The sequence below is a fragment of the Pangasianodon hypophthalmus genome, chromosome 20 (genome assembly GCF_027358585.1).
Source record: "Pangasianodon hypophthalmus isolate fPanHyp1 chromosome 20, fPanHyp1.pri, whole genome shotgun sequence".
NCBI lineage: Eukaryota > Metazoa > Chordata > Actinopteri > Siluriformes > Pangasiidae > Pangasianodon > Pangasianodon hypophthalmus.
Genome location: NC_069729.1, coordinates 16639342 through 16653175, shown reverse-complemented (window position 1 = coordinate 16653175; position 13834 = coordinate 16639342). Strand labels below are relative to the sequence as shown.

The 13834-nt window shown below is 41.2% G+C and overlaps 1 protein-coding gene across 2 annotated transcripts in view; it reads left to right on the top strand.

Moving 5' to 3' along the window:
- The first annotated feature begins 845 nt into the window (after positions 1–845).
- ip6k1 (inositol hexakisphosphate kinase 1) overlaps positions 846–13834 on the top strand; it is a 35249-nt gene continuing 22260 nt past the window's right edge. The window contains exon 1 of one of the 2 annotated variants that reach the window (XM_026932703.3): positions 846–1864. The gene's annotated coding sequence lies outside the window, so the exon portion shown is untranslated. Of the gene's footprint in view, positions 9859–13834 lie in introns of both variants that reach the window. The other variant, XM_026932704.3, reaches the window with a different exon arrangement.

Here is a 13834-nt window from a genome sequence, read left to right as displayed (position 1 = left end):
CCCAGCAGAGGGCAGCTGTTGTGTGTGAGAGCTGAAGTGCCCCAGAGGAGGGCAGGAGGGCAGGTGGGCAGGTGTGGTGTGAGAGATTATATGCCCCAGCAGAGGGCAGCTGTTGTGTGTGAGAGCTGAAGTGCCCCAGAGGAGGGCAGCAGGGCAGGTGGGCAGGTGTGGTGTATGAGAGATTAAATGCCTCAGAGGAGGGCAGCAGGGCAGCTGTTGTGTGTGAGAGCTGAAGTGCCTCGGAGGAGGGCAGCAGGGCAGATGGGCAGGTGTGGTGTATGAGAGATTAAATGCCTCAGAGGAGGGCAGCAGGGCAGCTGTTGTGTGTGAGAGCTGAAGTGCCTCAGAGGAGGGCAGCAGGGCAGCAGGGCAGCTGTTGCGTGTGAGAGCTGAAGTGCCTCAGAGGAGGGCAGCAGGGCAGGTGGGCAGCTGTTGCGTGTGAGAGCTGAAGTGCCCCAGAGGAGGGCAGCAGGGCAGCAGGGCAGCTGTTGCGTGTGAGAGCTGAAGTGCCCCAGAGGAGGGCAGCAGGGCAGCAGGGCAGCTGTTGCGTGTGAGAGCTGAAGTGCCCCAGAGGAGGGCAGCAGGGCAGCTGTTGTGTGTGAGAGCTGAAGTGCCTCAGAGGAGGGCAGCAGGGCAGCAGGGCAGCTGTTGCGTGTGAGAGCTGAAGTGCCTCAGAGGAGGGCAGCAGGGCAGGTGGGCAGGTGTGGTGTGTGAGAGATTAAATGCCTCAGAGGAGGGCAGCAGGGCAGCTGTTGTGTGTGAGAGCTGAAGTGCCCCAGCAGACGGCAGCAGGGCAGCTGTTGTGTGTGAGAGCTGAAGTGCCCCAGAGGAGGGCAGCAGCGGCTCTCTCAGTGAGGAGGAAGGTGCGGGGCACCGGGGCACCGGGACGCTGTTACTCGGAGCCGTGCTGCTCTTCACCCGCTGCTGCAGGAAGGACGATGTAGCTTTCACTGTCAGGACTCCTGGAGCTCCAGGGCTGCTGTGCTTTTAGGGCATTTATTATTTTATTTATTTTTGACCAAAGCTGGATGTTAGGCTGAAAGCGGTTTAGGGGAAACACGAGTTAGTAGCTCTCCTAGCAGATTTAGAGATAAATGAAATAAGCAGATAGCACCGGAGGCTGAGGCTGAGTGTGTAACCACGGGGCAGATCTGGAGGAGCCGGAGGACGGAACCGAGTCGCTAGTTAGTTAGCTGTAGTTAATGTTAAAGCTAATACTTGAGTGACTACTCTGGTTATGAGAACTTCTCTAGCTGTCACTTCTCTAGTTGTTGTAGCCGGTTAGCAAAAAAACCCAGTTAGCTGGATGCGACCCATTATAGGAGATAGCTAACTAAATTAGCTAGCCAGGTTTCTATGATTAGTAAAGCGCATTTTTAATTAGCTAATGAGACATTGTTTCTCAGAAATAGTGAGTTTACTCGTCAGTTTATTTTACTAATATATATATTTATATTTATGTATTTAGCTAATTACAGTTATGTTTTCCCTGCTGCGGAAACTGACTGTCCTTTTTTTGTTCAGAATAGCTAGCTAGTTAGCTAATCATGCCAGATACTGTTGCTAAGATAACAATAAAACCAAACTGTTACAGCTGAAGTTATTTTCTTATCTTATCTCTATTTATCTTTTCATTGTGCTTTAGCACAGGCATATGTTTAATAACGCTGGTATATAATGTAACGACTAGCTTGCATTAGTATTAGCGTTAGCATTAGCAAACCACCGGACTTCACGGCACTTAATTCGGACCAACCTCTCCAATAAACCTGTTGTTTTTTTTTCTTCTTTTTTTGGACCTGGTTGATTTAATAATATTTAACTTCAGACCACTGAAGTCAAGCAAAAACAAGAGCTTCAAACAGTGAGTATATACTGCTAGCTGGCTAATGGAGTTTGCTGTAGCTAATGCTAGCAGGTTATGATTCGTTACCTAGCGTTACCTAGCAACTTGGCTTGTTTTTCATTCCCGGTTCACCTGTTTGTTTTTTATAATGTTTTTTTTGTCGTTATTTATTTGTTTTAGAATTTAACTGCTATTTAAATGGGAGTACATTTTGCTTGTATATGTATATATAGTAGTGTTTTAAGGAATAGCACAGCTAGCTAACAGTTTGCGTCCTTTAACTTTGCGCTAATTAGCTTGTTTAAATGCTAGTTTAAACGGAACATGAGTTATTTGGTGTAATTTATTACTCTATTTTAAATAACCGTTATTTTTTAAAATCATTTATTTGCTTGCTTTTGTTAGAGCCTGTACTGGTTTAGGTAAGGTGCTAGCTGAGCTAGCTGTGCTATTTTTACAGTAGGATATGTAGGTGATCTGTAGGATTGGGTTTGTACACGTTGTACACAGTGAATATCAGCCTTCTGGGGTTGGGGATTGGGCTGAGGATAAATATTAACGGTTAAACAGTGAAAGATTGACCATCTTTAAGACAGATCCAGTCTTGTTTCAAAGCCTGGATGTTGATCATTGTGTAGATGTTTGTGTATGTTTATTTGTGAGCCGATGCTGTATGCATGAACTCTCAGTCAGATAAGGGTCATGAGGTAAGACACAAAAACAAAGACACATTGCTTTTCAAATGCATCTAACACACATCCAGAGTTGCTTATGACTATATCTTTAACTCAGGATGATTATAATGGTCTCTGGTCTAGGATATAGCTTGATGTATTTTATTTTAAGCCACTCATGTGTTAAAGTTCTCCAGTGTTTTACAGCTATACACTTGTTCAGTGTAATTACCACTATTTTAGTGTAACCTCCTCCATGCTTTGACCTATACATCCATGCATTTTTAAAAAGCATGTGTGTGCATGAAGTGAATGTGACGTTTCAGTTCAGATCTTAATGCACACCGTTTCATATGAAAGGATCCATGAAAGGATAGAAATGGAAGTGGGTTGGCTTGTATTGTAGTCTGTTAAACACACGGTAGTGTGCAGGTATGATGAATTCTTGATTTTGTTGAGTCAGAAGGTGTTGATTCGTCTCCTATAACAGCAGCTCGGACAGGAGCAGGAGTCGTTCTATAGTAACAGCTCATTTACAGGGACTTGTATAGCAGATGCTCCACATTACAGATTAAAAACTGTTGTCATTTAACAAAGAAAAATCTATAATCTTTGATGGGGTGAAACGTTCCGGCTTTCCTGGTAACGTGACACGGTGGATTTTTTTTTTTTAATCTTGTTATCTGCAAGAGAGGTTGGTGAGAGAACGACTGTTTATAGCTGCTATAAGGTACGTGAGAACAGGAAGAATAGGTTAGCTGGCATCACGTGTCTGAGGAGCCATGTGTTAGTTAGCCTTGACGTCTTGCGCTGCGTTCGTGGTGTCTTGTAAAGGGTCATTTGCAAGTTGTCATGTTGTCGACTCGGCATGTTCAACGTGCGAAGTGTGAAAAAAACATGGACGCCTGCAGGAAAGTGTGTCTTTTGTTTGCTCTGTAAGAGAGTGTAAAGCTCATAAAAAGCTACTTAAAACTCACTTTTACAGTTACAGACCTGAGTGGTATTGATTCTGTTCTTCTATAGTGACCTTCAAACATTCATGCAACATTTTGGACTGAAATTGCAGCAGAGAAAGAACAGCAGACAGTAGTGAGTAGCGTTAGTTATATGATCAATAACTCTAATGTTAATGATTAGTATGGTCAGTGTTATAGATTCATTTATTAGCAATTTCTGCTATAAACTCATTTAAAAGTAGAGACGGGGGACTTTACACTGTTCAGTGTGCGTGGCAATGTTGATTTTATGTAATTTCCTGAACGGGGAAGGAACTGGTAGTTGAGAAGTTCACCCCAAGTTAACGAGTTGAAATCTCAAGTTAGGGGGCGTTTTCTGTGGCTTTTACTGGCTGGAGGCAGAAAATTACAAGGTGAAACCTCAATAGAGCAGAGCTGGGTGCTGGGTGGGAATTGGCAGGAGACCAAATTAGAGGGGAAAAATAATATATAAATAAGAATTAACAAGTAGCTTTACTACTGTGATGGGTTGGCACCCCGTCCAGGGTGTCCCCTGCCTTGTGCCCCGAGGCTCCTGGGATAGGCTCCAGGCTCCCCGCAGCCTTGTGTAGGATAAGCGGTACAGAAGATGGATGGACGGATGGAAGTAGATTTACTAAAAACTGTGATATAAGATTGTATGGTTGTCATACAACGAGTTTTTAATACTGTCCCAGCCCTATATCACATACAGTAATAACATGTAGGGTGAAATACGTAATCTTTAAACCGATGCCACATGCAGGAATATATATGTTCAACACACAGTACTACATAAAGTGTAATTAGAAAGTAAGCACATGCTACCACATACAACACTAACATATTAGACTAGATGGTGTAGTTCATTCATCTGGCATGAGCACTACAGTTTAATTAATAATAACACTTAAATAACTAGGATAACTTGATAGCAGCGTGCACTAAATTTCAATATTTTTTTTAGCTCATTTTATTAAGGCTTTCATTGATTACTTTTAAGATCCACAAACGTTCAATGGCAGTCAAACTCTTTTGTTCCTGTCTGTTTTATTTTTTGCTAAAAAAATGAATTTCTCATGGGTATTGTACTACATACTACTTTGACCTACTAATATCGGCAGCGGACATAACCTGGTTAATTCAGCGTAGCCTAATTGGTGTTTATTTTTAAAACTTGTTCTCACTTCAGAATCTTTTACCATAACCAACTAAAGGGTAATGGAACAGACCGAGCGTCTCCAAAAGGATTTAGAAACTGGACAACTGCCATAAACTCGCAATGACACTGCAAGGATACGCTGTGAAGACCTCAGAGGAGTGGAGCTCAGAGAGGAAACACTGAGCTTAAGTTGAACACATGTAAAACAGACTTTTTTTTCTAGACCAACTTCATACCCTGTTTATTGTAAGAATGTGTGATGAGTATTTTTTATTATCAGAATTTTTCTGATTGGTTCTGTTTTGGATTTTACTGTGTTGTGTTAGGTGAACTGGTTATTTTGGCTGTTCAGCAGTAGAAATGACACTTTCAAAAGACTACATGTAAATATATATATATTTTTTTGAAAAAACATAGGATAAATTGGTTACTTTTCTATAACAATAGGGGCAAAGCTGTCAGTAGTTTAGCTTTGACAGTAGTTTAGCTCTTGCATCCAGACAGCAAATAACATTACCACAGGAGGAATGAGTTTCTAGCAAGTTGTATTTTCCACGAAACCATATTCTGTGTCTCAGGAAGTGTTTAATATCTGGGGGAGGGTCACAAATAAAAGAGGGCTATAAACAGATTTTTCAAAGGTTGTCGTAATTGTTGATTTGGTCAGTTTTCTGTGTAATTTTTTTCCCCCTGTATTTTTGGAAGGAGTCTCCAGTGTTAGTGCTTTGTGACAGTCAGTACACCGCAAACAGTTTTCCATCATAATGTAAGTGATAACAGGAACTAACTTGTTTCACGGATCTTGGCAAGTTCTTGTGGTGTAAGAGGAATGAAACACTTCGGGATGTTCTGCTATAAGAGACTCCGGGGAGGTAACAGTAACTCCACTTTGTGTCGCACAACTCCATCATGTTTTCCAAGAGAATCTTTAATGGTATTATCTGACAGGTTGTCAAATAATTTCATGACAGTTTTATTCGCATCAGCTTGTATAGTGTGAAGTGCAATAAACTTACTGCTCGTGTTATCGTATAGTGTGAAGCAGCCATTTGCTGACATTTTACTGTAGAAGAATATGACCTAATATAAAGACAGAAAAAACACGTGCTTTCTTTTTAACCAAAACGTATGAGGTAATTCCTAATTCCTAATCAGATGTATGGAGGTACATTGGTCACTGATTATCCTGCTAGTTTAAACTGTGAGCGTTTGCATCCTGTCTATCATCATGTCCACGCCGCTTAAACCTTTGTGTCATAGAGCCATGACATGGATGGTGAAAGTGGACCTTGGTGAACTCTTTTACACTGGCCGGATGACTAGCATGCTGAGAATATTCATCCTCTCACTGGTGTCAGTGCCTCCACACCCCACCCTTTTTTTTTCTTACTGTCTTACTACCAGCTACCATGGACATGGCCATTGGCAGGACTGTGGCTGCCAATCTGTTAAGGCCAGGGGTGTGTAGCAAGTATTTCCCAGAGCCCTCTGTTTTCATTTGTTCTCCTTTCGTGGACGAGATGACCTTCATGCTTCAGGTCTTGGCTGTGATTCTCTTCAGCGTCACGCATAGCTGTTGAAACAGTCACTTGATAGCAGCCGTGTACTCGTTGGCTTCTTGGCCACCACTGCTGTTATTGTGCCTCTTCAGTGCTGAGGCAGCATAAGTCTGTTTGTAGTCATTTGTTGATTTGTCTCAGGTTTATGACAGTGTGTTTTGATGAGGGATCAGCAGTGATACAGGCAGCTAAAGAATAATTTGTGAAAAATGTTTTATGTGTAATTCCCTTAATTTTAATCTTTAATTGAAGTGTATTGATTTTAAGAAGGTAAAAAAACTATAAACCAAAGATCTCTCTCGTCCTCATCTGTAGAGTCTTCTCAAACAGATAAAGTTCCATACCTTCAACTTTCTTGCTAACTTCGCCATCAACACCATCGCACTCGTAGATCCCGTAGATAACTAGCCAAGCTGAGTCTCTGCCATAACTGGAAAATGGTGAGTGAGTTTTTTGTTTTCAGGAGCACAGTGAAACCTGATTGTTATCACAAATCATTGAAATCTCACTGGCAATGTCCCCTTACCGGTAACTTATCTGAGTAACGAAAATACAGCATCACACGAGAAAGTAGCACCACAATCACTAAACACATTACAAATATTTCACCATAAACATATTTAATGTGTCTCAAGGTGGAGTGTTTCTTTAATCTTATAATCAATCCAACTTGAAGCACACATGAATATAACTGATACTGCACAGATACTGTCTTACAGATAATTTTACCATGATTTTATTGACATCAAGCACTGAGTCGTCTTCTATAATGTTTAATGAGACTCGAGACATGAAGACATTTTTCATCAACCATCTTTAACGAGAGGGCCAATAATTCTGGAGCTGAGTCTACGGGAACATGACATAGAAAGCAATGTCAGCAGTGGTGAAGAATTGCAGATGGATCCCTACATGACTACATACCTCAAATCCCAGTGTTTAGACCAAATATTTTCCTCCAACAATGAATGAATGTTTGAAGCCAGCAGTGTTACATAATGTAATGTCTTCCATATTTGCATACCTGCTTAATCCTCTGTTCTTTTCAGAGTTATCCTCAGTGTTTAAAATCTGCTATGGGTTTAAGTTTAAGCAGACCAGGGTTTCCTTGCTCTTATTGTTGTCTGGATTTACAACATCCAACTATTTCATCTGAGCCATTTGGAAAAAAAATGTTTTGCAGGAAGTCATTAAGCATCTACTCTACATATCCACAGGAATGCGTGATTGCATGTTTGGGCTTTTGGAACAAGAATGCGTTTCGGAAATTGATTGGCTTTTTGGTGGATCAGCTTCTCTAAATCTTCCTGACAGGCTGTGGTTAGGTTGTAAGCGAGGGAAGTGGTGATTGATTCCACGTTGTTTACCACTTGTTAAATGTGTCTTGTGGTCTTGTGTTTATTTAGGGGTCGTACGTGGACGTTGACTCGTGTGGTAACCGCTGATTGCAGTCAAATGGCTTTAGCACAACCTTGAGCGCTCACACCTGACAGCGTTCATCCTGTGTGAGAGCTTTTCTCTTAAACTTAAATGATCTCTTCTTTATAGGTTTTAAACAATTTCCTCCTAACACCAAATGTAGTCGAGCGGTTAACTGATCTGGCTTTTCAGGTTTGCCTTTTTTTTTGGCACTGGAAATAAAGGGATAGGCAGCATGGTGGTACAAAGGGTAGCACTGCTGCTTCATGACTCCGGGTCCCTGGTTCGGCCCTGGGATCAGGTTACTGTCTCTGATGAGTTTTACATGTTCTCCCTGTATTTTCATGGGATTCCTCTGGGTTCCAGGGTTCCTCGGTTCCTCTGTATTCCCCGGAACACTAAACTGCGTCTATGTGTGAATGAGCATGTGCAAGGTGCCCTGCTATGGAGTGGCACCCAGGCTGTAATCCCACCTCACGTCCAATATTCCCGGGACAGGCTCCGGAGCCACCTTGACCCTGATCAGGATAAAGTCCTCACTGAAGATGAGTGGAAATGGACAATTGGCATTTTTACCATTTGATTTAGACATTTGAAGGTGCAAGTGATTTTTGTGCTGGAAGTCTTTTATGAAATGTCTCTATCAGCCTTCCACATCTGGATCCTGATATTTTTGTTTATTCTTCTTGGCAAATCACTTAGGTGCTGTCAGACTGGGTGGAGACCGTTAATGAAGAACAATTTTCAATTCTTGCCACAGATTCTCAATCAGATTGAGGTCTGAGCTTTGACTGGGCCATTCTAACACATTCTGTTTCTTGGATTTGAGCCACACTAGTGAAGCTTTGGCAGTATGCTTAGGATCGTTGTCCTGTTAGCAGGTGAACTTCTGCCCCAGTCTCAAGTCCAGTGCCCTGTACTTCCCTCATGGAAGTAAAGGGAAGCTGCCTCAATCCACATGAAATTGTTAGTGTCAGAAACCCCATAATCAGCATTTATGTATACAGAAACATGTCCCACAGCTGAAAACAGTGGTAGCAGAAATCTTGAAGCCAGATTACTTACTTTCTCAAGTGATTATCACACTGTGTGAGCATCAGACTCAGGCCAAAGTCTGAACACGGAATTGTGGAAGGCATTTGGATGGAAGTACCTACTTTGGTTGGTGTAATAGTTTTTAATGCAGACTTATTTTGCTATTTTAAGAAACCATTTATATACTAATGGTGGTACTTAGCCAAATGGTGTATTGCATATTGAGGTGCATGTGATCATTTAGGTGTGCACTTTGCTGGTGCGCCTCGTAGCGCAACATTTGGGGTAAGTCAAATATTGTAAGCATTTCCTAATTAAGCAATATCCTCCAAATATACCATATCTGATTTATTTTCTGATTGACCAACAATATACAACTTTTTTTGGCTTCATCCTTGGGTATGAACAGAATCAAAGCTTCCTTGGGTTAATTTTTCAGCCCATGTTTTTGAGTGGCTGAAGGTGTTTGCTCATGTCTTTTGCAAATGGAAAAGAGATTTTAAAAAAATGCACTTAGTGATCTCCCCATCTGACCGACTATTGCTCCCTTTGACCGCTTTGATGGCACCCCGATTTGCACTTCATCCCTTGATCGTCAGGACTATATTTAGCTCTATAATGCTGCATAGCTGGTAATCAGAGAGGAGCTCCAAAGTGGCTCATAGACTCTAATCTAACATCCCTGCCTGCAAACAGAACGGTCACCACAGGAAAGAGGCTTAGAGAGCTCATCTGAGTCCTGCTTGTGTCCGTCTCACGACTTCATTCAGTCTGAGCCCCTGCTTTCCTTTTCCCCTCCCTTTGTGTAGACCACTCCCTCTGTTAGTCTGTTCGAGCAGTCAGTGCAGCCGCTGGAACTCTCAGCTGCACTTTCCCTGTCCGCTGAGGACTGAGGAGTGGCCTGCATTGCAAGGGCCTTAACTTTGTGTTGTAGAGATCTGAACCGAGAGGGCTTTTTAAGATAATTTAGCACCAGTGTTATAGGATCCCTCCTGAAAGCCATCTCACACGCACAGCCTTGCTCGCAGCAAGCCTTAAATTACCCTTCTTATTCGTTAGACGAGAAGCAAGTAGCCAGTGTTGGCAAACCACGCTGGACTGTGGTGTACAGCGTCCCACTGCATCCTCACTGGAGGAACGAGAGTGCAATGTTTGGGAAAGCCTGCAGCTGGATTTAACCACGCACCCTGTAAGTGCTGAAAGGAGTGAGAGAAATCTGCTGCTGTTATTTTTTTTTTTTTATTTTATTTTTTTTAAATTTTCTTAATCATTTCTGCTTAATGCCCTTTTTTGCATTTCTTTGAAAAGTCTTTCTTTTGCATTAATGAATGTAGTTTTGAAAACGGTTATGAATGATGAATCGCTGATTTTCACCAACATTCTACGTATTGGATCATTTCAACCTTGCATTGTGACTGTTTCATATGTGTGGATACTCATTTAAGTTAAAGGTGTGATTTGTTACTGGCTATTTTCCCCCCCAAATTTTGTTGCTTATCGTAATTAAATTGTTTTTAATGGCTTTGGTTATTTCTTTGTTTTTTTTTTTTTTTGTTTTTTTGTTTTTTAAATTATAATTATTTCAGATTTGTGTGTTTAGTTTTGTCAAGACAACAGTCTTGACTTTTATTTGAGTGCGACCCAAAACATCTTCCTCCCATCATTTCTGAAGTATACGTTCAGAGGGAGGTCTGCACTGTTTAGTGCTTCAATCTGCAAATAGCGTGGGGTAACATGAGCTGCTTGCAGTTTATGGTCATTCAGCCATTGTCTGTGGTTTAGCTCATTTACATCTTCTACACAAGATGCAAATTGATCTGATGCAGATGACTCGTCTATAAGCTATCCGAAGCCCTTTAAAAGTAGGATACACTGTGTTTCTCTTAGTATTTTCTCTGGGTTCTCTAGTACACCTTTCAGTTTTATAATTAAGCTGATAACATTGCTAAATATGACTTACAGACACTCTTCAGTTCATACACGAGCTCTGTGTCATGAATCTGTCTGACACTTTTATGGTGAAAGAGGAAAAAAAAGTGTTTTAGTTCTCTGGAATGCGGTGCCCCATACTCCTGGAAAACTTTTTCCTAGAAGCGTCCCTCTCAACCTGGAGCTCAGTGAAGAACTTCTCGTGCTGTTTCTTTCTGTCTCTCTCTCTCTCTCTCTCTCTCTCTCTCTCTCTCTCTCTCTCTCTCTCTCTCTCTCTCTCTCACTCACACACACACACACACACTCTCTTCGTGTCCCTCCTCTAGCTGATAGAAATAGCCACTAAGCTGTGTGCTGTCATAGAGTTAGGTGATGTAAGTGTTAAATCCCATTTGCTGTGTACTGTCCACAATAAAGTACTTTGGAAAATCTTAAGACACAAAGCAGAGATTAATAATTTTTGTATCGAGCTTTCTCTCTGTCTAGTCATTACTAGTAGGTCATTTCTGAGATGTGGATGATCTCAGGGCCTGTCTTTTGTATGACACATGCTGAGGATGCCATTTGAACACATGGCCTAGAGAATTGGTCTAGTGACAGGAGTTAAAGGAAAATGTTTGGTTTGTAGCAAGACACCAACTGTGTAGACATGTATTTTTAGCACAGTTTCAGCATGGTGTGATTTATTTTATAGTTAGATTGTTATGTCTGACTAGGTTGTTGTGTTGTGGAGAAATGTCTTTAGGGTTTGGGGTAAGGCTCATAATATATTTATTAGTTTGCCAATTTACACAACAGGCAACATACAATCCAGGCATGGAGCTGATAAAGGACATGACAGTGATACAAGTGCTGCAAGACGTCCAGTAGGAAGAAGAGTCATGAATAAGCAATAGTGTTAGAGCAAGTACACTAATAAATTAAACAATGAAGGCTGTTTTAGCTACAGGGGTATTTCTGTAGGTTGTATGGTTAGTGAACAGTCAGACATACTCTGTGAACCTTGTATGCATCAGATCCCTTACCTCATTCAGAGCCGTTCATCAAAGGGTACCACATGAAAATGGACAGATTAACATAATTTGTCCAGTAAATGTGCAAAATCTGACCTGATGTCAAACAGTGACTTTCTCTGGTGATACTTTAAAAAGGCAAATGCAACTTAAATGGTTACTGGTTGACATATCCAGATTCAGGTAGTATTCAGAACAACGGAAAACAAATAGCCAGGCAGCGCTATTTGTCACTGTCTATGTTGTCACTGTTTCCACTTTCACACAAGCCGTGCCATACCCAAGAACTAGGTTACTCTTCTCACCCAGGTGCCACGCGAGCCGAGCAGGACATCACGAGTAAGCTACAAATAGTGCAGACCATTGACTGGTAAAAACACAGTCACTTAGTAATGTCTGGCTCAAGTCATTTCTCTACCGGAAATAAAATCTAGTCTTTTGGTGCGTGCTCTTCCATTAAAATAAACTCTCTCAAACTATGTCTAGTTCACTTGAGAGAAGAATGCAGTAGGTTAACATCAAACACGAAGCATCAAATTTCATTTCAAACTTCAAGTATTTCACTACATGCGCTTGTCACACCTGATAATCTGCAGAGAACTTCTACTTTCATGGATATGGGAAACTAGCACACTCTCTAGACCAGGATACATATCGCTCTGGCTTCATATTTATTGCCAAGTCACACTGTTCAGTGGCCTGAAAATGTCCATAGGGGCAGAAGACTCCAGATTTTTGGGCATGAGCTAATAATGTAACACAGTTGACCAAGAATCAAATGAGCAGCTGACTATTCTGTTGCTTTTTGTATCCTAAAATTTGTACTATGGGAATCCACAATGTACTATGGGATTCCTAAAAGGAATCTTTCCTTTAGGAATTGCAGCCTCGTTACTAGTGTAGTCAAAAAGTTAGTTTAATAGTTATAGGCAGGATAAAGTACAGAAATGAAGCCTGTTTTCTTCATTTCTAATTGAATGATTGGAAATGGGCGATGTCTAGTTCCTTACACACGTCTAAAGTTCTGGCACTTAGTCAACATGTGCGTGTTTGTTTTTCTGCCAAGCCTAGAAGACTGTTGTGCCAGATGTTTGAAGGAATATTGTGACTCGCTCATGAAGTCACTTTAGGACAAGGGATGTCGGTCCTCTAAATATAAATGAACACATGGTTCCGTGTAATGCTGAATTGCCCTTCCTACAAATACATGGTGTGTTTGAAGGATTTTATGCTCTAATGACGGTGGTCCCTTAAACTGAAATCACATGTGGCCATGTTTCTATTTTAGCACTGATCACTCGCCAGGCCCCTTGTGTTTATGAACTGTGTGAACAACACATGTGGCCAGAGCTTGACTGAGAGCTCCATGTGTTATTCAGAGAAAAGCAGGATGTTTCACCTCCTCGACTGTTTTTTTTTTATTATACCGGGCCACTTGATGGAGCAGCGCTTCATTAAAATGCTTCTGTTATCAAGAAGATTTGCACGCACAACTCGGCTTGATTAGGTTTTAGAGCGCAAGTATGTTTTCCTTTTCCTTGCACAATGATGGTGTCGTGCTGTATCGTCACTGATCAGGTTCCTTATTTGAGGAAATGAAAATCATTTCAAAGCTGTGCTAGTGCCTGCAATTTTCACCATAATTGCATAATCAGGATTTGTATTTTGTAAGGGCTATTAATCTGAAAGATATTCACTGCTTGGTGATGGGGATGACATCTATACATTTAAGCCTCCCACTACTTCCATTCCTGTACGCTGTTCTGTTCTTCCCTCGGGAGATTGTGATGCAAGGACAATGAGTCATACACGAGTGGGTGCTGCCTGAACAAATGGTAGCAGCTCATTTCTCCCTTTGCATACCCCACATTGCTCCCTAGGTTGTTCGTGCGTATTTTACTCCCTGCAAATGTAGGCATGATCCCTATTAATGATCCCTATTAGGTGCAATAGTAGATTTTTTTTTTTATTAATTTTTTAAACATTTCTTACTAGTGCAAAATAGCCTGGAAAATACATAAAAGACTTTAAAGAATAATTACATGCCTTCCAAATTTAGCTGTTTTGCTGGTACAAGTTATCCCTTATTTTGTGTACAAAATAGACAAAAATAGCAGTCGTCTTTTTTCCCACTTAATAACAATGTCAGATGAGCCAATCAACATATGAATCTGGAATGATTGACAGTTGCTTAGGTGTTTGGATCTCTCCGATATTAACTGA